This window comes from Panthera tigris, chromosome C1 (genome assembly GCF_018350195.1).
Source record: "Panthera tigris isolate Pti1 chromosome C1, P.tigris_Pti1_mat1.1, whole genome shotgun sequence".
Lineage (NCBI taxonomy): Eukaryota > Metazoa > Chordata > Mammalia > Carnivora > Felidae > Panthera > Panthera tigris.
The window spans coordinates 180,416,311-180,440,454 of NC_056667.1; the positions used below are offsets into that span (position 1 = coordinate 180,416,311).

Consider the following 24,144-nt stretch of genomic DNA (forward strand, 5'->3'; position numbering starts at 1 on the left):
GAGGAGGGACTTGTTTTATTTTTGCGTTTGTGGTCTCCACAGCCTCTGGACGGACCTGACAGGCTTCTAGAATTTATCTGAATTGGATTGAGCTGAAATAAGGAGAGAAGGATCCCAAATCATCTACTGAAATCTTCTTTAAAGGGTAAGTTTCATTTATTTACCATTTAAAAAAAATGGTATAGTTACTTAGCAAAGTGTATGCTATTGGCTAGACAGACATTTACTTTAATATTTCATTTTTGGGTAACAGTGTCTTCAGTAGTACTGGGATCAGTACATGAGTGACAGATATGCTCCCCTCACCCCCCCTCCCCAACCAGGAAGCTTCACATTCTGGGAGTGTGCCATGCCATAAACCTTTGGTGTATTCATGAATTGACATCACCAGGGAACTTAATGGGGACTAAAAGTAAAAACTAAAGACTTTAAAATAGAATAAAGCGGATACCAGTCAAAAGGAAGAAATGTATAAATTCATACAAAGGAATAAAAAACGTGAATTAAAATCAAAAGAATGCTGACATTACGGAAAGCATTAAAAATGGAGAAGCAGGTATAGGAGGGAGATTTACTTGCAAAGACATTACTTTAAGGACATAATGTGGGCAAGGGATTTTATGCAGGAATGCATTAGAGATTGCTGTCAAAAATAACCCAAAATGACTGAAAAGAGGTATTTGGCTAAAAAAAAAATGAGCCAATGTAGACATTCCTTTTGGCAGACAATGGCTCTCAAAAATACACGGAGAGCCACAAAAATAAACAGTAAACATTTTGGAATAATGAAGAAAACATTTATAGTGCATAGGTATATATAATTAAAATTTCAGGAATGTCCATTAACTGTAATAAGTAACACGAAGAAAATAAGGGAGACAAATCTAGAAAGAAAGAAATAACTGTGTTGTTTTTTTTTTTCTTATAATCTCAGAAACGGACCTAACCAGACATGTTGAGAGTTAGTAGAGACTAAATGATTACTTACGGGTGTGTTTAGGTTCACAGGGAAACTCATCCTAGAGAATTCTGAAACAGAAACACAACAGCCACAAACTGGAAAACCTGAGTAACTCTACCTGGAAGCCAAATAAGCCTCCATATTGAAAGAAGTCCTTTTATTCTATGAAAGAAAAAAAAAAACAAAAAACAAAACAAGACTTTAAATTCTGAAGAACTCAACATTCGGCAAACTTAGTTACTCGTAAAAAGTAAATAACACAGCACACCAAAGATATGGTACAGTTCTTTCAGAAACAAATTATGACTTAATTTAAAAGGCAATACACTAATTTCAGGCTACCATTTCAGAAAAAAATAAGGAATTGAGAATTAAAAGTCTAGCTGTGTGCTTTCTTTCCACATAGAGAAACTAAAATGAAATGGAGGGAGAGAAGTCCTGTAAAGAAAAAGTATTCAGTCAGCTTTCGGATGCTTTGGTATAAAGAACTGATCATGGGAGTGTAATTCTATTAACAGCTGGGTTTCAGTCTGCTCCAGTAGGTTCCATCTTGTATTAGGGGGAGAGCTTGTATTTGCATGTTCTTTCCTTTCAGTGATTCCACGTTTAGGGTCAGTTATACCGTGAAAGGTTTTATACTTGCTTGCTAATCCTGGAATAACAGAAATATTAGCCAGTGTGCCTTTAGAGCTTAAAAGATCTGTAAATGTGGGGCACCTGGGTGGCTCCGTAGGTTAAGCATCTGACTCTTGGGTTTTGGCTCAGGCCATGATCTCATGGGTTTGTGGGACTGAGCCCCATGTTGGGCTCTGCGCTGACAGCACAGAGCCTGCTTGGGATTCTCTCTCTCCTCCTCCCTCTGCCTCTCCCATGCTTGCTCTCTAACTCTCTTTCAAAATAAATAAATACTAAAAAAAAAATCTGGAAATGTAGTTCAGTACCCAAGTTTGTTTTTTTTTTAATGTTTATTTATTTATTTTTGAGAAAGAGAGCACAAGCAGGGAGGGGCAGAGAGAGAGGGAGAGAGAATCCCAAGTAGGCTCTGTGCTCTTAGAACAGAGCCCCATACGAGGCTCACAGTCACGAACCACGAGATCATGACCTGAGCTGAAATCGAGGGACAGATAGATGCTCAACCAACTGAGCCACCCAGGGGCCCCAGTACCCACGTTTTTAACTTGTTTGGTTATGTTATATTTAGCATTTAAACTATCCTTTTCATTGACCTCACATTTTATTTAGATGAGTAAATTTTATTTTTTCTTCAGGTATGTGAATCTATTAATGTAATGTAGATACTTACACATGCTTTGAAAAAGTATGTAGTGTATATGTAATTGTTTTAAGAAAAACAATTTTTTTCTCCTGTGCACCTATTTGGAAGTATGCACTTAACACATTGAGGTACCGTTCTAAGCCACACAAAAAGATAGGTAACCAGCCTTTGCCCTCAAGGAGATTACTGTCTATTTTAGCAGATTTAATTTACCAAATCTGTTTTTTTCATAAGATGAAAGAATATTTAAGCTCTGCATATGTTGAGTAAGCACCTTGCCTAAGCAGTGGTGAGATAAAATGACTTTGGAGTTAGATGGACCTGGGCTTTTACCCCGGCACACTTAGTATTTCTGATCCTTTAAGTCTGAGAGTTTACTTTTTTTTTAAGTTTATTTATTTATTTTGAGAGAAAGAGAGAAAGAGAAGGCATGAACAGAGAGGGGCAAAGAGAGAGGGAGAGAGAGAGGGAATCCCGATGCGGGGCTCAGACCCACAAACTGCAAGATCATGACCTGAGCCCAAGTTGGATGCTTAGCCGACTGAGCCACTCAGGGGCCCCGAGAATTCACTTTTAAAACAGGAATACTAATTTTTAGCTTACAAGCTTACAGAGGTTTCATGGGGTAAACATCATAATGCATATAAAGCGCCTATCAGAGGAGGTGGATGGGGGGATGGGAAGAAATAAATAAATAAATAAATAAATAAATAAATAAATAAATAAATAAAATGCCTAGCACAGAGATTAGCCCTAAATTTTTAGTAGCCTCCCCCCACCCCACATATATTATTTAAATGAAGAGTTCAGCTTCAGCATTTCTATAATTATCTCCATTAATTTTTATCTAGTGTTATTTTAAAATAATTAAATAATTTAAATTTAAAATAATTTCATAAATGCAGCCAGATTCTAATTGGCAGTACTTTGGGTGGCGAATGAGGCAGCAATTGAGCTGTTAAAAATTCAAGAGACAATATAGGAATGCCAGAACATGAAGGTCAAGAGCCAGGCCCCAATCCTTCCACACATTCATTACCAGTCACAGCCTCTGCTGTTAGAAATGATCTGCCAGGGCTGAGAGGTGTCCAGGGGAAGGAGAACAGGAAAAATGGATTCACAGTGTTTCTAAAAGGCCCGGAGAAAAGAAAAACAGCTAAGGAGATAGGGATTTGTTTTGCCAGGATTCTATAAAAAAGAAGAGCACATAAATTACACCAAGAGACTGTGACTAGAAATAAATATTGGTATATCTCAGCCCTCTGCTCCCAATCTTTGGAATCCTTTTTGTGGTTTTCCGCAGAGAGAACAAAAGGCACGTCCTCTCACCAGCACACCTTCCATCCCTGGACAGCACTTATGCCTCAGCCCTCCCTCCTTCCCCATGCTGTTGAACGAACCATGTGGAACAAGCGATAAAGTAAACTTGAGACCCAACTTTAATTCTCTACCTGAAAGCCAGACAGTCAACTCTGCTCACCTGATCACTCCTTGCAACTGTGTCCCTCAAAAATAATCAGGGCACATCCTACAAAGAAGGGGAAAATGGAAGGGTCTCCCTAATCAAGAAACTCTAAAACTTAACTGAAGTCCCCAAACCCTACAAGTTATTTGGAGAGTCTTCCTCATTCTTTAATTCCCCTGCTGTCTCCACATTCCACGCCTAATGAGAGAGGGAAGGTTGAAAGAAAAGCAGTTTGGAGCACTTGGGTGGCTCAGTCAGTTAAGCGCCCAACTTCAGCTCAGGTCGTGATCTCACAGTTGGTGAGTTCAAGCCCCGCATCGGGCTCTGCACTGGTAGTGAGCAGCCGGCTTGGGAGTCTCACTTTCTCTCCCTCTCTCTCTGCCCCTCCCCGACTCGTGCATGTGCTCTCCCTCTCTCTCTCTCAAAACAAATAAACTTAAAAAGAAGAAACGCAGTTTGCTCATTTTTCCATCTTAATTTTCATATGGTCTCATTTTTTTTTTTTTTAGTTTATTTATTTAAGTAATTTCTACACCCAACTTGGCGCTCGAACTCACGACCCCAAGATCAAGTGCCGTACGTTCCCCCAACTGAGCCAGCCAGGCACCCCTGTTGTTAGTGGTTTTGTTGTGTAGTATTCTGTTGTGTGACTATAACACAATTTATTCTTCCCCAGCGATGAATAATTGTTTTCATTATTTGGCTGTTTAAGTAAATCTGCCTTGAGATCTCACTATGCATTTTTTTTAAGATATTATTTTTAAGTAATCTCTCCACCCAACATGAGGCTTGAATTTACAACCCCAAACTGAGTTGCATGCTCTACGGACAGCCATCCAGGCGTCCCTCCCACTGTGCATTCTTCATTTCTTCCAGGCCCCTCCCTGTGGAAATGTGGTGAATAGAATTGTGGAGAGGGTCTCCACACATCCAGTTAGTCTTGCCTCATGTTAGTTCTTCAGCTTACTTGGGCACCAGAATTCAAAGGAAGATAAAAATCCTTTGTTGCCCAAATTTGAGAGAGAGAGAGGGAGAGACAGAGACAGACAGAAAGGGAGGGAGGGAGGGAGGTGGGAGGATAGAAGGAGGGAAGGGAGACAAGGGAAGAAGGGAGGAAATGTATAGGCATGATCTTTAACTCATAATTCTCATTTTATAGAGGTATCTGATCATCTTAATTTCTAAGAGCTAAATAAGTAATGCTTACATGATACATGATTCTTTACTTCACTCTTGGAAATACTCCATGTCCTCTGGAAATATTTAAAGAGCTTTGTCATATCCCTTTAAGAAGTGATAAAATCTGGGGCGCCTGGGTGACTCAGTTGGTTGAGCGTCTGACTTCAGCTTAGGTAATGATCTCACGATTCATGGGTTCGAATCCCGCATCAGGCTCTGTGCTGACAGCTCAGAGCCTGGAGCCTGCTTTGGATTCGGTGTTTCCCTCTCTCTCTGCCCTCCACCAGTCGTGCTATGTCTCTTAAAAATGAATACATGTTAAAAAAAATTTTAAAAAAAGGAAGTGATAAAATCACAGTGTTAAGTGCAAGCTTCAGGGCCAACTTCACTAGGAAGTTTAGTTGACTGAGTATTTTTCCTAAAAGTTTTTTTTTTTTTTTTTAACTTTATGAAGAATCCGAACTCTTGAACAAATCCCAGGGAGGCTGAGGAAAGCAACGAAATGCATTTTTAAATATACCGTTTTGAGCATTGTTGCCAGCAGTCTTCATTGCTGACTCTTATCCTCGATGCCTTATTCCACTTCCCCTAGATGTTTCCACTTTCGCTGTTACTTAATTTGCTTCCTCAAATGTGGAAAGTCATGAGACACTGAAGTTTGTTTCTTTAAGCCCTAGAATCTACATTAATAAATTATCTAGACAATTTCCTAACCTATCCCTGTTTTAAAATTTTGATATACAGATCATCTAAGAAACTGGTCAATTAAAGTAATCAGTCCATGGTAATTAGCAAATTATTTGCTCCACAGTTTATTATAGAGACTTTAATTTCTATCGTTAAGACTAAAAGTTTTTTAGGGATGCCTGGCTGGCTCAGTTGGTGGAGCGTGTGACTCTTAATCTCAAAGTCGTGAGTTTGAGCCCCACGTTAGGTGTAGAGATTACTTAAAAATAAAAAAATAAAAAATTGTAATATTTATTTTTGAGCGAGACAGAGGGTCTGAAGCGCGCTCTGCACTGACTGACCCTGATGTGGGACTCACACTCACAAACCACCAGATCATGACCTGAGCCTAAGTTGGATGCTTAACTGACTGAGCCACCCAGGCACCCAAAATACAAAAAAAAAATTTTTAAGTAAAATCTTAAAGAATAATTTTCTTTTATTGTATGTTTGTTGTTCATTTGGGGAATGTTGACTTATTTTCAATTGTGTTCTTGTTTAGTCATGGGGAAATATACACATTCTTCATAACATCATCGATTAATATTTGAAATCAGATTATAATCATTTTCTTTTTAAAAAAGAAAATTTTATTTATTTATTTATGAGAGAGAGAGAGAGAGAGAGGCGGATAGAGAATCCTAACCAGGCTCCACTCAGCACAGAGCCTGAAGCGGGGCTTGAACCCATTAACCGTGAGACCATGACCCGAGCTGAAATCAGGAGTTGAACGCTTAACTGACTGAGCCACCCAGGCATCCCTATAACCATTTTCAATTAAGTTTATGCCAAATGAAGTTTGAGAGTCTTCATGATAAATCTCATCTCATAGACCCTCATAAGAGTAACCACTTGGTGTTTATTGTACAATAAATTGCAAATGACATTAAAATAGTGACACATAGCTGTGCAAGCATGGCAAGCCAAGTTCTGGATATCAACCCTTTAACCAAAAAGAGTTAATGTAAGAAAAAAATGGAAATGACTTCTCAATTTCCTCTTTTTAGCAATTATAGGTAGAAGTTTAAAGTATGGTTAGAATTTGCCTGTGATTTTTTTTTTCCTCCTGTAGTATTTAGTGCTAGGATGAGTGAAGCTTCTATGATGAGTGTTTTACCTCACCGCTCATGGGTTGGAAGTAGTTTTATTTAAAGACAGGATGGAAAGTATAGGGGCCAAAGCTGAGAGAGAAAAGATAAATATTTGTGTTGAGGGGCAGTGGCCATAGAAATGCATTAGATAATAAGTATATAAAAGGCTTGGCATTTATTACATTGCTTGGAAGGATATTTTGGAGTCTCCTGAGATTTCTTGAAAACCACATTAGCGTCCATCTGGGAAAGAGTTCTCTGCCCTAACCCACATTCCCAGGCCAACTTTCAGGCTTTCCTTAAAAGGTGCTTTGTATTAAGCTGTCAGGAAATAGCCCTTTGTTAGCCCTTTGGTTCTGGGCTCAAAAAAGGCTGAAGTGATAAATTGTGATTCTATTTTTTTAAAAAAACCACTCTAGCTAGAGATGGTTTTGAATTCCTATGATAGTGTTTAATTTGTTCGAGATTCTTATTCAGCATTTACAATTGGCTCAATGTTAGGGAGAAGGAGAAACCTGTTGATACAGCTCCTTTAAGTGCTGCGGGTTTCAAAACAACTGTAGATAGCACACATTCCTGGGGTGAGGCAGAGGGTGAGCCAAAAGCCTTCCCCATTCATTCAAAGAAGGAGAAAGGGACTGAACTTACCTCCCAGCAGGTGAAGTTAAGCACGTCCTGTAAGTGGATTGATTTGTTATATAAATCAAAGTTCTGTTTGAAGGGACCATAAACAATACTTTGTCACCTGGTACCTTCTGTTTCTCCACCCCACCCTCAAAGCCCCCCAGAGCTCATTGCTGGGGAAATCTTCCCTTCTTGTTGAGAGATGTCTTTCTTCCTCTTTGATGATTGTTATTTTTTTTCTCTTTCTTTTTAGCTCAAAAGGAGATTTTTTTTCCTTTTTGTCACGTCTGTGTCTTTTCTCATACATTACATTGTTTCTCTTTTGCTTTGTTACTAGGCTTGTTTACATCTTAAAAACAAATGTGAGCTTCGTATCAAAACAAAATAAATGCGTGCTCTCTAGAATTATAAAGGAATAGTACAGCTGTCCTCAGTGATTATGTTCTTTGAGCATCTAAAATTTTGAAAGTGCTTAGAAATTTCTTTTTAACAAAAGCTATCAAAAAACTCCTTACAAAAACCCATTTTGTGAAGTTTTTGAGTGTTGCTTTTGTGGATGGTTTACAGAAATGCCTAGTGTGTTTCAGAAGTACCTGTGCATGTGTCAGTGCAGTGAAAGCTCAACAATTTAAAACGTTAGACTGATTTTTTTATTTGCAGTTAATTTTGTACATTTATCCAGAGAAGTGCTTTTTTTCATAATATTTTTGCAGAGACAGATAAAAGCATTACTCAGTGCAACAACTTAACTTGAAAAGGAATAACAGATAAAGGTTGTGGGAGCCCGAGAAAATGGTTGCTGATACTTTGAAAGCTATGCCCTAGGATTGCCATTTAAAATTGTAGAACTGTTGTCAAACTCTTTAGCAATGTAGAGAGACCTTCTAGGGTGTATCTTCACCTGCTGTGAACTTCCCTTTCTCCTTTGTTCTGCCCCTGATCTCTGATCTCCCATCTCAGGGTCCTTCGTATTCAAGGACACTGCTGCTGAACTGCCAGCAGTCTCTGGCTGGAACCATGGACTGCTCTGACTCATCCACACTTTGATCCTGTGAGATCATTTATTCTAGGAGTAATGACATTCATTTTCCAGGAGGCTGGCGGTCTAGGCTACCACAGAAGGGATGAAGGTAAAGGACCCAAAATAGCACTGGTACACGAGCAGGAGCTCGATAACTATTTGTTGGATGAAAGTCTTCAACTGTTTCCTTCATGCCAATGGTATCTGCAACCGACCATGAGGGAGCCAGCTTGCTTTTTCTGTTAGTATTGCAGTTATAATTCTGACTTTTAAAATACCGAGGGACTTGACATTGCCAAATTTAAGTAAGTAAGTTTGGCCTAATTTACTTAAATAATCATCCCAAGCCCTCCAACGCCTTGTAGCTTTATTTCCAATATACCCTTTAAATTTTGCTTACAGGAGTTGGGAAGGAGGATTGCCGAGCTGGTGGTGCTCCAGGCCCTCTATACCCCCAAATGAGAGCATTGTTACGTGTTGAACTTGGCCACGTGATATTGTTGTCGCAGATGCTTTAGCTGCTCAAGAAACATTTTTAAAATAAATACCAAAAATCCACATTAAAAACACTTCTGGTTAAAACAGCCTAAGCTTCAGACAAACTCCACTGATTTCACCATTCCATCTCTAGCAAACCGGGAGGCCCCAGGCATTTGTGGCTTTTTTAATTAAAGTGTAGTTGACACATAATATCACATTGTTTTCCGGTGCACAACATATCGGCTGTGTCTTCTGACGGCTTCAACCTGTTATCAGTTATTTGTCCTTGCCTGTGGTATACATGAGAAACGAGACACTACGGTGTGTGTATTCTCTCCGCTACTAACCAATGAGTGACCACTCCTTCAGAAGAGAACAAAGCTCTCTAGAGCAGGACTTCGCCAAATTTATGGTGTATATGGCAATCACTGGAGAGGTTGTCACAATGCAGTTCTGATTCTGTAAGTCCAGGGTGGGACCTAGTAATCTGCATTTTTAGCAAGTCACAGGTGATGTGAATGCCACTGGTCTACATTTGTATCACCTAGGCAGTTTTTTTTAAGCTGCAAATCCTTGGGGGGCGCCTGGGTGGCTCAGTCGGTTAAGCATCCGACTTGGGCCCAGGTCATGATCTCTCGGTCTGTGAGCTCGAGCCCCACGTCGGGCTCTGTGCTGACAGCTCAGAGCCTGGAACCTGTTTCAGATTCTGTGTCTCCCTCTCTCTGCCTCTCCCCCGCTCACACTCTGTCTCTCTCTCTCTCTGTCTCTCAAAAAATAAATAAATGTTAAAAAACATTTGAAAAAAAAACCCTGCAAATCCTTGGGTTTCACCTCTATATCATCCTCCTATACACTCTTCCCCAACCCCATTCCAGGTTTCTCATCGAATTGGCCTTGAGTTTTGGCCTAAGCATGGAGACTTTTTTAAGCTCCCAAGTAATGCTAATACTCAGCTAAGTTTAAGAAACTCCAGATCTGGTTTTTCATCAGTTTCTACTTGGAAATGCATTTACTTACATGTATCAACTGTCTGGTCCTGGTCCCTGTAAGCATTTGTTTTCCTTCCTTCCATCTTCCCTCTTTTCCTTTCTTTCTTTCCTTCTTTCTTTCTTTCTTTCTTTCTTTCTTTCTTTCTTTCTTTCTTTTTTTCTTTCTTTCTTTCTTCCTTTTTTCTAAAGTTTACTTATTTTGAGAGAGAGAGAAAGAGTGAGGTTGGGTGAAGGGCAGAGAGAGAGAGGGAGAGAGAATCCCAAGCAGGCTCTGCACCGTCAGTGTAGAGCCCATTGTGGGGCTTGAACCCACAAACTGTGAGATCATGACTTGAGCAGAAATCAAGAGCCTGATGCTAAACTAACTGAGCCACCCAAGCGCCCCAGCATTTGTTTTTCTGAATTAAATGCTCTTCCCTTTCTTGAGGAAATCTTATCAGTCTTTCAAAGTGCTTTTTCAAATACTACTGCCTTTTTCACACAGTTAACACATTTAAAAAATTATTTTGGCACTCACCTTGCTCTAAATCCCATGCGACTTTATTTGTAACTCCTAAGGCAATGACAACATTCAGCCTTATAATTATATGTGTATTTATCTAAACCTCCTAGTTGATAAACTACCTGAAGGTAGACCTTGTCTCACCTCTTTTATATTTTCCCTGTAGTTTCCCAACCAGTGGTCTCACACAGTGCCCTGAGCATGCATTTCTTCATCCAGCAAGCATTCCCATAGAGCTGGTGTGCCAAGCAGGCCAGGCTCTGGTGAGGCACGCCAAACACGTTCCCTCCCCCTTCTAGGAGCTTCACCCTCCAATGAGGGAGACCGATATGCACAAATGATTTACAAAGACAAATGTAAGAGTTCAACCAAGATGAGAGAATCTAAATGATTCCAGATTGGAAAGAAAGTCTTCTTGAGGAAATGATTGAGATCTGAAGAAATCTATAAGTAGGTGAAGGTGGGGAATAAGGGTGAAGCACATTCAAGACAAAGAAAACTGGAGCATTTGCATAATTTTAGAAGTTAATTTGTTTTCAGTCAAAATCTTCCTATCCTTATCCTCCATGTACCCAGGTCCCCAGTGAGGTAACAACAACTATCAGTTTCTTGTGTATCCTTTTAGTCTCTTTAAGTATGTTCAAGTAAATACATAGTAAACACTGAATTTTCACCTCTGAACAATGCTCCCCCCAGCCTTTATAATTTATTTATTTATTTTCATTTCCTTACTCTTTCGTAAGGGAAAACTTGTTTTTTTAGAGAGACAGAGCGTGAGTGGGAGAGAGACAGAGAGAGGAGACACAGAATCTGAAGCAGGCTCCAGGCTCTGAGCTGTCAGCACAGAGCCCAATGGGACTCAAACTCACAGACCGTGAGATCATGACCTGAGCTGAAGTTGGACGCTTAACCGACCGAGCCACCCAGGCACCCCTGGGAAAACTTGTTTTAAAGCTGAACAGTATTCTATTACGTAGCTCTTTTGAGTGGTATGTCCCCGATAGTTGGCTTGCTTACAGTATTTTACTATTGCAAACAAGGCCACAATGAATAATCTTGAACTTTAGACATTTTTCACATGTGAAAGTATATCCTGGAAGATCATTTGCCAGAAGAGAAACAGCTGAGTCATGAGCATATGCATTTGTAATTTTGAGAGATATTGTGAGATTGCCTTCCATAAGTGTTTTATTTTTTGTTTTAGTATTTTATTTTACATTCTCACTAGAAATATACAAGAGCCCCTTTCTCTATTACATCCTCAATAGTGTGTTATCAACTTTTTGGATATTTGTTTAGATCTAGGTACCCATAAAGATATCTTAATAATTTTAGTTTGGGTCTCTCTTATGAGTGAAGTTGAACATCTTTTGATATGTTTAAGTTATTTATACATTTTTTATCTCTAAACTTCCTATTATTTTTAAAGATTTTTTTAAATGTTTATTTTTGAGAGAGAGAGAGAGAGAGAACACAAGCAGAGAAGGGGCAGAGAGAAAGGAGGACAGAGGATCTGAAGCAGGCTCTGTGCTGACAACAGATAGCGTGATGCGGGACTCAAACTCGAGAACCATGAGATCATGACCTGAACTGAAGTCAGAACTTAACAAACTGAGCCACCCGGTGCCCCTAAAGATTTTACTTTATTTATTTTTTCTTTAATGTTTACTTTTGACAGAGAGTGTGTGTGACTGGGTGAGGGGAAGAGAGGGAGACACAGAATCCAAAGCAGGCTCTGTGCTTATAGCTTAGAGCCCGATGTGAGGCTCGAACTCAGACTGTGAGATCATGACCCGAGCTGAAGTTGGACACTTAACAGACTGAGCCACCCAGGCACCCCAAGATTTTACTTTAAAGTAATCTCTACACCCACCATGGGACTCACACAAACCTGAGATCAACAGTCACATGTTCTACTGACTGAGGCAGCCAGGTGCTCCTAAACTTCTTGTATTCACACTCTTTGCCCATTTTTATATTGGGTTGTTGGTAACTTTATTATTGATTTCTAAAAGCTGTTTATGTATTAAAGATTTTATACTTTTTTTGATGTGAGTTACTATTAATTCTCCCAGTCTTTTGTATTTGTTTATAGTGTTGTGAAGTTTTTGTTTGTTAGTTGTTTGTTTTACTTGTTTGTTTTTATCTTATAGTTGATTTTGATTTTGACAGAGTTAACCTTATTAATCTTTTCTATGATTTCAGGATTTTAAGTCTTAGTTTGAGTGGCCTAAACCATTCCAAGACTATAAATAAATTCTTCTAGGTTTCATTCTAGAACAGTTGTAGCTCTGCTTTTTTATAGTCAAGTCTTTGATTTTTCATGTACACTTGGCATATGATATAAGGTATTCATTTGATTGTTTTTGTATGCCCATTTGCTGTCAAAATGTCATTTATTAAATTTTTTAATGTTTATTTTTGAGAGAGACAGAGACAGACTGTGAGCAGTTTAGGGGTAGAGAGAGAGGGAGGCACAGAATCCAAAGCAGGCTCCAGGCTCTGAGCCATCAGCACAGAGCCCAATGTGGGGCTTGAACTCATGAGCTGTGAGATCATGACCTGAGCTGAGGTCAGAGGCTCAACTGACTGAGCCACTCAGGCACCCCATTTATTTTTTTAAAAATATAACTATGAGAACCTTGAGAAAGGGAAGCAAGACTCAAGTCTGGGAGACCAGTTCTAGGGATAAGCAGGTGAAGGGTTAGGAAAATTTAAATAGTTAATCTCTGTAGCCACATGGATATTACATGACTGCTGCCTTAATCACCACCCTTTCATGGTAGACATGGCCAATCTGACGTGATACTTTTAAAAAAAATTTTTTTTTATTGTTTATTTATTTTTGAGAGAGAGAGAGAGACAGAGCGTGAGTAGGGGAGGGGCAGAGAGCAAGGGAGACACAAACTCCAAAGGAGGCTCCAGGCTGTGAGGTGTCAGTACAAAAGCCCAACATGGGGCTCAAACCCACTGACCAAGAGATCATGACCCGAGCTGAGGTCAAATGCTCAACTGACTGAGCCACCCAAGCACCCCTGACATGATACTTCTCAAAACATTGTTTCAGGCAGCCACTTCCTATTAATCAAAATGGATACATTTGCCATCTCTGGTGTAGGATTTGATTTAGGAAGTATGGGGGAGTAAGAGAAGTGGCAAGAGAGGTAATTGAAAGGGCAAGTAATGTCAGGGTCTTGAATGCATATTAAGCAATGGAGATAATGTGACTTTTTGGTTTTTTAAGGGCACAAAGTGGCATATGTGTTTCAACAAAGTGAGGTAATGATGGCTTGAAAAAAGAGAAACCCAAAGCTCCTGTAGTCGTCCAATCTAGGGATGCAGCATATCTGAACCCAGATAGTGAACTAGAGGAGAAGGGCCATATTCAAGAGGCAAACCTGGTAGGACATGTAAGTGTTGAATTGCAGGACTCAGAAGAAATTAACTATAGGTAGCGAGAGACAAGATAGACTAAAAAAATGATTAGTTCCTTAAAGTAGGGCATGTAGTGGTTCCGAGACCCAGATGGAGAACTTAGGAGGAGGAACACATTTCGGGACGGAGAGATGATAGTAAAGGGAATGAGTGTGGTTTTGGATTTCTGATATGAATGCTGTATTTGGACTGTTCGTGTATGTCCAGCTCTGGGCTAAAACTATGATGTGCTTAGGAATAAAGAGAAGAGATAGTATTGATTCATACAGAGTAATTACTTGAGGACAGAAGTTGAAACAATGACCCGTTAGGTCTACGGATTCTCAATATGAAAGATGACTGCCTCAAGTTGTGGGAAAAGATGAATTTGCAAATGGAGCGTGTAATAATGAAAACAACAACAAAAGCTGATACAAGCCTATACAAACTGGAATAGGAAGCATGAGGTGATCTTATGATGATAATTCTGTGTTAGCCTCCACCAGCCAGTCTCAGCATATTATGTCCAAGCTTGGGCTCCAGGTCTTTAGACATTAAAATCCTGGAGAACATTCAAAGAGCAACAAAGATAATTAAAGGGTTAGAAATAATAGCTGAGGCATGAAACTATATTTGAGTTAGCCTGGAGAAAAAAAGAACAAATGGTTACTCCGTTCACAGTAGATGAAAGCACCATAGAGATAACTATTTCCTCAAGTTTGGAGCAAGAGAAGAAGGGATTAAATTGTAAATTGATGTGCATGAGATATGGGCCAAAACTTCCTGAGATGAAGGTTAAATAATAGATTAGAGTTAAATATGGTAGTTCAAGTTGTCTGGAGGTTGTGAAATCTCTCTGTGAATCTTTAAAGCATCGAGGGCTAAACGGAAATCCTCCATTTAGCAAGCATTCTGTACTTAAGGATCCAATTCCTTACCCCTGCCAGCAAAAATGCACCGCAGATCTTGTGCGAGTTGCTGCCGTAAGATCCTTATTCTAAAAGGTAATTGCCACCATCGATGCCCCTTTGAAAGGCATGCATTCATTTGATAATTATTTTTTAACAATACACGTGGGACATTATTTTAGGTGCCAAGGATATTGAGTGAACAAAACAAGAAATGAATGTACCCACAGTTTATTGAGTATTGCTGTATGTCAGGTACTGAGCAACTACCTGCTTAATTCCAAAAGCCACCTCCTTTTTATTTTTTTTAAGTTTATTTATTTATCTTAAAAGAAAGAGAACGAGTGGGGGAGGGGCCGAGAGAGAGAGAGAAAGACAGAGGATCCAAAGCAGGCCCAGCACCGACAGCAGAGAGCCCAGTGTGGGGCTTGAAGTCATGAACTGCAAGATCACTCATCTGACTGAGCCACCCAAGCATCCCTGGAGACTTACTTTATTTAATGAGGGCAACTTTTTAAACTGTTCGCATAAGCAAAATTAGAACATACATCATTTAGGTGTTTATGTAATAAATGTAGATATGCCATGTATTTTTAAATGTTTAATAACGTGAAATACTTGGAAGGCTACTACAAGAAAACACGTTTAGAAATTAGCTGAATTTTTTAAAGCCATATTTGGAATTGGAAATTGATTGCTATATGGATTGTGAGTTCTTTGATTTCTTTGAAGATAGTGTTTGATGGAGTTCACTTTCATGGTACAGACTCAGTGTAGAATTTTGTATCTTTACAGAAGCATCAACCACACCAATTTAGAAGCTACCTATAGACAGGGAGTCACATTCCTTCTGTTATCATTTCCAAATGCTTTGAATCATCCCCATATCACCTTATCCAATTCTCCAGATAGAGGACTTGGCAGTAGCAGAAGGTAGGAATAAGGAGAAAAGGTAAAGGCCAGCATGATTAGGAAAAATCATTTTACTGGTAAAATTTTCACTAATTCAAAAGAGGTTAGAGTGGGAGAGAGAGCCAAAGCATAACAGACTCTTAAAAACTGAGAACAAACTGAGGGTTGGTGGGGGGTGGGAAGGAGGGGAGTGTAGGTGATGGGCATTGAAGAGGGCATCTTTTGGGATGAGCACTGGGTGTTGTATGGAAACTAATTTGACAATAAATTTCATATACAAAAAAGAATAATAATAAAAAAATTTTTTTCACTAATTCAGAGATGTGCCAACTAGCCAGAATAAATTGTAGTAGTTCAAAAGTATGAAGGGATCCAGCATTGGAAGAGAATTTGGCCTGGTAAGATAGATTAATGAGTGGATTTTTTGTAACTGTATAACCAGACAAACTTTGATGACTTTGACAATTTTGGGGGGTTCCAGAGTATCCCAAAATTAATTGTGTTTTTATAGAACAATTATCTGTGATCATAATAAATCCAATGACCAATTCACCATGCGTAAGAAAATATGCTGGGTGCTTTCCTCTGCCCATGCTTGAGCATGCTGTCTCTCTCTCTCTCTAAAATATGTAAGATAAAAAAAAAAAAAATAGAACTTAAGACCCATTTAATAAAAAGGTCCACTGTATTCAGTGCTGTTCTGCCAAACTTACACAAGGGCACATGTTTCCTGACAGGATTGATTTTGAGTCTACTGTTTTGTCAATAATTTGTGGGTTTTTTTTTTTCATCCTGAGTGTATGTTGTATATTAACACTTCTGTTTAAGGTTTTTGTTTGTTTGTTTTTTAAGTTCTTATTTATTTATTCATTTAAGTAACGTCTGCACCCATTGTGAAGCTCAAACTCACGACCCCAAGGTCCAATGACTGAGCCAGTCAGGTGCTCTCAAGGTTTCATTTAGAAGTATGTAAGTGATCTTAAAAGTTTCCATAAGAACATAGATTCTCCCCAACCCCTGCCACTCCAACCTTGCCCAGTATTTTGTAATTTATTTTAAGTAGATTATTTGTACTAGAAGTAAATATCCTTTTGAGGCTAGTATACATTTCTAAACAAAAGAGGCCATACTAAACCAAATATTTACTGTGAAGCAAATAACTGGTACTCTACACATACAACATCCTGAGTAAACTTTATTTTGGCTTTCTATAACCAAAGTTTAAGGCAACCCATTCATCAATTGTAAGATTTGCCTCTCAAACAAAAACTTGGCCCTGAAAAGAGAAACCTGTCTGGCTTTATAAAATGATTTATTTTAAATTTTAAATGGGCCAAAATGAATATACTGTATCATATACTTTCATTTATATGATTTTGTTTCTCAGCAACTTACTGTTTCATCCTTTAATAATGGAAGAGCCTGAAAACATTGTAAGGGTACTTGTAACATTGCTAAAGAATTCCATCAAAGTAATGATGTTTTAGTCATTAATTAAAAATGTAAAACTCAATGGGGTGCCTGGGTGGCTCAGTCAGATAAGCTTCTGACTCTTGATTTCTACTCAGGTCACGATCTTATGGTTCATGAGATTGTTAGTGGGATGGAGCCCTGAGTCGGGCTCTGCACTGACAGCATGGAACCTGTTTGGGACTCTCTCTCTCTCTCTCTCTCTCTCTCTCTCTCTCTCCCCACACCCCCAATAAATAAATAAATAAATAAATAAATAAATAGTGTAAAACTCAACACACACACACACACACACACACACACACACACCCTCTTAAGTATATAGAAGATTGGGAAAAATTAGACCAAGGACTCAAAATCTAAAATAATAGCTTTGTCATTTCCTGAAAGTTTATAGTCAGGAAGAAAATAAAGGAGGAAGATCATTCACCAGTCCAAATCTGGTGACCCCTTCAGTTATATCCAGTCCACTTACTTTTTTTAATTGTTTATTTTATTTTATTTATTTTGAGAGAGGGAGAGATAAAGTATGAGCAAGGGAGGGGCAGAGATAAAGGGAGAGAGAGAGAATCCCAAGCAGGCTCTGTGTAAGCTGAGCCAAAATCAAGAGTCAGACCCTTAACCGACTGAGCCACCCAAGTGCCCCAACTTGTTTTCATTTATTAAAGATACAAAGTGTGGGGGCACCTGGCTGGCTCAGTTGATAGAGCATGGGATGCTTGATCTCAGGGTCGTGAGTTCAAGCCCACATTGGGAGTAGAGTTTACCTAAAAGGATAAAAAAAATTAAATTAAAAATTAAAACAAAAACACAAAGTGTGGCCATTGCCCACCCTGGAGGAGGGAAGAGTGAACCTTCTACTTGTAAGTTATCAAACTTTGAAAAGGCAATTTCGAAAGATGCTAACAGCATATATTTGAGAATAGTCACAGTCTTTGTTCAGTAAAGCACTACAGATTTAAAACTTTGTTGACAACTTATGCTGATCAGCCAGTTACATAAAAAGTGCTTCTTCACTATTTTTTTTAAGATTTTATTTTTAAGTAATCTATATACCCAACATGGGGCTCAAAGTCACGACCCCGAGATCAAGAACTGCGTGTTCCACTGACTGAGTGAGCTGGGCGCCTCCTTCATCCCTTTCCATTCCCATCCTCATCCATTTATGAAGCACCTATTGTGTGCAAGGCATTAGGATTACAGATGAGCAAGGAGAATGCATATGTAAATAAGAGCTCTGCCCATCCTGCCCATCTTAAGTTTTTTTTTAAGAACTTAAAAAAAAAAAAATAAGAGTTCAATCCAACCTGGATTGCCCAGCAGACACCAGCAAGGGAGAGATACAAACAATTGAAGAAAGCTCGGCAATGATAAACTTATCCAATTTTTTTTTTTAATTTTTAACGTTTATTTATTTTGGAGAGACAGAGATAGAGCATGAGCAGGGGAGGGGCAGAGATAGAGAGGGAGACACAGAATCTGAAGCAGGCTCCAGGCTCTGAGCTGTCAGCACAGAGTGTGATGCGGGGCTCAAACTCACAAACTGTGAGATCATGACCTGAGCCGGAGTTGGAAGCTTAACCAACTGAGCCAGCCAGACACCCCCTTTTTAATTTTTTTAAATTATTTTTTTTATGTAAACTTACACAAATTTTTATAAGCAAAAGAAAAACAAACTGGAGAGAAGCTCTTAAATTTAGGTAAGCAGGTAAGTTTTGCATGCAGGCATTTGTAGCTTGGTACTGACCTCACTGAAACAATGCACGAGGAATTATAATCTTCAGGGGTCTAGGCCTTTATTTATTTATTTATTTATTTATTTATTTATTTATTTTAATTTTTTTTTTTTTAACGTTTATTTATTTTTGAGACAGAGAGAGACAGAGCATGAACAGGGGGAGGGTCAGAGACAGGGAGACACAGAATCTGAAACGGGCTCCAGGCTCTGAGCTGTCAGCACAGAGCCCGACGCGGGGCTTGAACTCACGGACCACGAGATCATGACCCGAGCCGAAGTCGGCCGCTTAACCGACTGAGCCACCCAGGAGCCCCGGGGTCTAGGCCTTTAAAAGTTCCAACTGAGGCCCTGCCCTGGCCTTCCTTATCTTGAGGAAGTGAAAACCTCTGATATTTTCTTCTGTTCCATCCTCTTTATTTTACCCCTAGAGATAGCAGTCATATGACCAGAAAGCCTAAAATGTGTCAAACTTCCCTTGGGATAAAAAGGCCTCATTCACATTCAGATAGTGGAGTACGAAAAGCAGTGAATCTGATTCTTGATGGTCTGACTGTACAGTAGGGCTACTTGATGGTTTACCTCTTCTTTCCTGATGGCTTTGCTCATGAAGCTTTGAGATGAGAGAGTAAGAAGGCCAAGTTCAATTTGACATATAAAAGAGAAAATAATACAGTACTCTTCTTCATGGCCACAAAATACGGATTACAAATCTATATAATTTCTTTCTTTTTTAAAAAGATTTTACTGGGGCGCCTGGGTGGCTCGGTCAGTTAAGCGTCCGACTTCAGCTCAGGTCACGATCTCATGGTTTGTGGGTTCAATCCCCGCGTCGGGCTCTGTGCTGACAGCTCAGAGCCTGGAGCCTGCTTTCGATTGTGTCTCCCTCTCTCTCTGCCCCACCTGCTCTTGCTCTATCTGTCTGTCTGTCTCTCTCTCTCAAAAATAAATACACATAACAAAAAGTTTAAAAAATTCTTTAAAAAAAGATTTTATTTTTAAGTAATCTCTAAACCTGTGGGGCTTGAATTTATAACTCCTAGACCAAGAGTCCTATGCTCTACCAACTGAGCCAGGCAGGCGCCCCTATATGATTTCTCCAAAAAAGCAAAAACAAAAAAACTAAAAACTAAAAACCAGGGGCACCTGGGTGGCTCAGTCGGTTAAGCGTCCAACTTCGGTTGAGGTCATGATCTCAGGTTCTGAGTTCAAGCCCCATGTCAGGGGGTCTTTGCTGACAGCTCAGAGCCTGGAACCTGCTTTGGATCTGTGTCTCCCTTTCTCTCTGCCCCTTCCCTGGTCACACACACACACTGTCTCTCTCAAAACTAACATTAAAAAAAAAAAAAAAAAAAAAAAAGCCTCAAAGAAGCCTTCCATAATTCTGTGGAAATGAAAATAGAAGAGCTTCCTTTTAAAGACCATACTACTTCTAGATTTTAGGGAGGATTTTAGGGATTCTTATCACAGAGCAGATACAGTAATTAGAAAGGGTCGGTTGGAGAGTAACTGTGCAAAGTGCAGATAAGGGTGAAGAAGATACCAGGGAAAATATCATCAATGGGTAATAATTTCCCTGAGTAAATTCTCCCCAAAGAGAAGATTTTTCTATATAGAGTTACTCATCTGTATCGCAGGTTCACAAACTGGCTGGTAAGTTTTAGTGGCAGGAAAATTGATAAATAGTTGCAGCCTGGAGATACAATTTCTCTCCTTGCACATAAATGTCTTCCTATGTCCCTTGGCTGTTTTTATCTCAAAGCATTAATCTATGTTTCTTGGGGAAAATAAATTCATGATGATGCATCAGTAAATTCTCAACAGCTCAAAGATTGCCTTAAAATTGTATTTTAAAATATTGCCTTCCTATATTAAATTAAGGGTTCACTGTTACCTAAGAAGTGATCTAAATTGGGAGCTTTTAACCAGGGATATGTGTAAATTCCAAGTTGCTATAATGACGGGATAATTTATTCCTGATCCATCTCTCAAAACATTTCGAAATGGGAAGTCTAGAAATCTGCATTAATACAAAACAAAGCAAAAACCTTCCTCAGTGACTCACACTTACCACATTGATTTATTTAAACAAAATAGCCACAACTTCAATAATTGTCCATTCTTTCATTTCAACATGGAGTGGATGATAAAGACTCTCATTTCAGTAAGTGGCCAGTTTATGTCATTCTGTGTAACAGAGGCCTGGTGATGTGATCTGGGTAGTACCAGCTTCCCACCATTAGCAACACACCCTAAAGGCAATTGTATTATCCAAATTAACAAAACTCAGGAGATGATGTAATTACCTGAGTAGCTGAAAAGTAAGGAAGAGAGACTTCAAAGGATTTGCCAGTTGTAACATTCTATGGTTCTTAGAAAACATTTTTTTCTTTTAAGTTTATTTATTTATTTTGACAGAGAGAGAGAGAGAGAGAACACAAGTAGGGGGAGAGGCAGAGAGAGGAAGTGGGGAGAGATTATCCCCAGCAGGCTCTGCACTCTTAGCACAGAGCCCTATGTGGTACTCAGTCCCACAAACCATGATATCATGACCCGAGCTGAAATTAAGAATCCAACACCCAACCAAATGAGCTACCCAGACACCCCTAGAAAAAATTTCCATAACCCACAGACAGACACGTTCTTGTAAAATAGGTAATAAGACCAGGAAAGAAATGGAAATGACAGGTAAATCTGAGAGAAGGAAAATGTGCCTATGTACATAGTATACTGAATGGCCAGGCATTGCCTTGAGAATCTCTAAACTGAGGGGCAACAAGAACCGCCTGTTTTTAAAAAAAAAGAATCTTTTTTTTATGTTTATTTTTCAGAGAGGGAGAGAGACAGAGCATGAGCGGGAGAGGGAGGGGCAGAGAGAGAGGTAGACACAGAATCCGAAGCAGGCTCCAGGCTCTGAGCTGTCAGCACAGAGCCTGAGGTGGGGCTCGAACTTAGGAGCTGCGAGATCATAACCTGAGCCAAAATCAGACACTTCACCAACTGAGCCACCCAGGCACCCCAAGAACCACCCGTTTTTTAAGGAAGGAATAGTAATGCCAAAGTGGAACAGATTGCTGTCAGTATCAAGTTTTGTGGACTTCACTCTTCTGGTAGTGTCTGCTCTTTGGATAATTTATTAAGTCCCTTGTGGACAAAATATGTGATGTAGACCTACTAAAATAAACTTTAGAAATGAACTCTGGTATAAAGAACGTTTACAAAGATGGGCAGTTTGAAGAAGAGCACCAAAATGTCAGCAAAATCAATATCATATCCACCTTGTTCACTAAAGTTATAATTGAAATATATGAATAAATTTATTAATGTAACAATTAAAGCATGCATTGCAACAATAAACATATGGACTACTCATCATATATAAGAGATACAGGTGAATAACACAGGCTCCAAGTTGGGAGTTTATGATAGAACACTTGTACAGTTGAAGAAATGTTTGTACTTTGTTTGTTGTTGTTTTTTAAGATTTTATTCTTAAGTTAACTCTGCACCCAACTTGGGGCTCGAACTCATACCCTACGATCAAGAGTCGCATGCTCCACCAACTGTGCCAGCCAGGAACCCCAAATTGTTTGTACTTTGAACATACAAAGTTTTCCATAAACATTCATATATCACACACCCTCCATGAAGAGTGAAAGAATAAATGAAAATGTTTGGATCCTTTGCTATTTAATTTATTCTTCCCTTAGGAAAGTTCAAGGAGAATGATTTAATGTCATATGTACACACACACACACACACACATACACATACTCACACACATGCGCACAACTGCTAAATTGTTAGCACCTTGGGGCGCCTGGGTGGCTCAGTCGGTTAGGCGTCCGACTTCAGATCAGGTCACGATCTCGCAGTCCGTGAGTTCGAGCCCCGCATCGGGCTCTGGGCTGATGGCTCAGAGCCTGGAGCCTGCTTCCGATTCTGTGTCTCCCTCTCTCTCTGCCCCTCCCCCGTTCATGCTCTGTCTCTCTCTGTCTCAAAAATAAATAAAAAACATTAAAAAAAATAATAATAATTAAAAAATAAATAAATAAATTGTTAGCACCTTAGCAGGCTCATCTTACATTCAATCAATATCCACATCCACTTTAATCCATTACTTAATACTTTTTAAAATGTTTATTTATTTTTGAAAGAGAAAGAGCATGAATGGGGGCAATGCAGAGAGAGGGGGGAACAGAGGATCCAAAGCGGGCTCCACCTTGACAGCGGAGAGCCTGATGCGGGGTTCGAACTCACAAACTGAGAGATCATTACCTGAGCCCAAGTCTGATGCTTAATCTGACTGAGCCACCCAGATACCCCTCATAACCTAACAGTTAACCTACTGTTATTATTTGCCAGGCACTGGAAATACACATTGAAAGCAAATGGTCTCTGTCTTCAAGACACCTACATTCTAACGGAAGGAAAAATACAAAATAAATAAAGACAAATAATTCATTGAAAATTATTTTAAGCACTTTGAAGAAAAAGGTTGAGGACCTATTGTAGGGTCAGGGTACCTAATTTAGACTAAGGGGTCAGGAAAAGTCTTTTGTAAAAAATAAAAAATTAAGCAGAGTGACCTAAATATGTGAGAAGTTAGTCTAATAAAAATAGTGGTTTTCTTCATTTTCAAGTTTTCTAGGCACAGATCCTGGGCCTTCTTTACATGCTTGCCAATTATTCGTGAGCAATCTTATCCAGTCGTGTGGCTTTAAATATCATCGAAACACTGACAACTCCAAATTTATTATATGACTCACACTTCGCTTTGGAGCTTGACCTGGATATTCCATTACTTACTTGACATCTCCGCTGAGATGTCTCAGGGATCTCAGAAATATCTCAAACTAGTAAGTCTCCACCCCCCACCCCCACCTCCAAATCTCTTCCTCCAGTCTTCTCCCTCTTGGTAAGAGATACCTCCCTCTATATGTTTATTCATACCAGAAACCCAATCGTTCCATGACTTCCCACCCCCCATTCCCTCTCACATACTATTATCCACACTAAGTCTTGCCAATTCTACCACAAAAATGTATCTCAAATCTGTTACTGCTCTTGATACTGCTTCTACACCAGCATCTTTTGCTTGGATTATTGCAAGGGCACCAGTGAGTGCAAACTCAACACATGCGTCTGCATACAAACCACAGCTCTGGAGCCACAGACAATAAGCACGTCAGTCTCAGATGGGTGGAGGAGACTCTTTGAGCTAATATTTGCAAATATGTCATGGCGTGTACTTTACACTTAATATTATACAAGTGACTTGGCAAAATTTCTTTATCAATAACTTGGTATTAATTTCTCATTGGCATCTGATAGAAAGGGACAATTTGGAGAAGAAATATTTCGATACTACCAGTAGAAGTATTGATCTAG

General features: G+C 39.3%; 1 protein-coding gene across 1 annotated transcript in view; it reads left to right on the plus strand.

Annotated features, from left to right (window-relative positions):
* Positions 1-24,144, plus strand: part of SLC39A10 (solute carrier family 39 member 10) — a 145,143-nt gene that overhangs the window by 30,573 nt on the left and 90,426 nt on the right. The window contains exon 2 of the mRNA XM_042994957.1: positions 43-145. The gene's annotated coding sequence lies outside the window, so the exon portion shown is untranslated. The remainder of the gene's footprint in view (positions 1-42; positions 146-24,144) is intronic.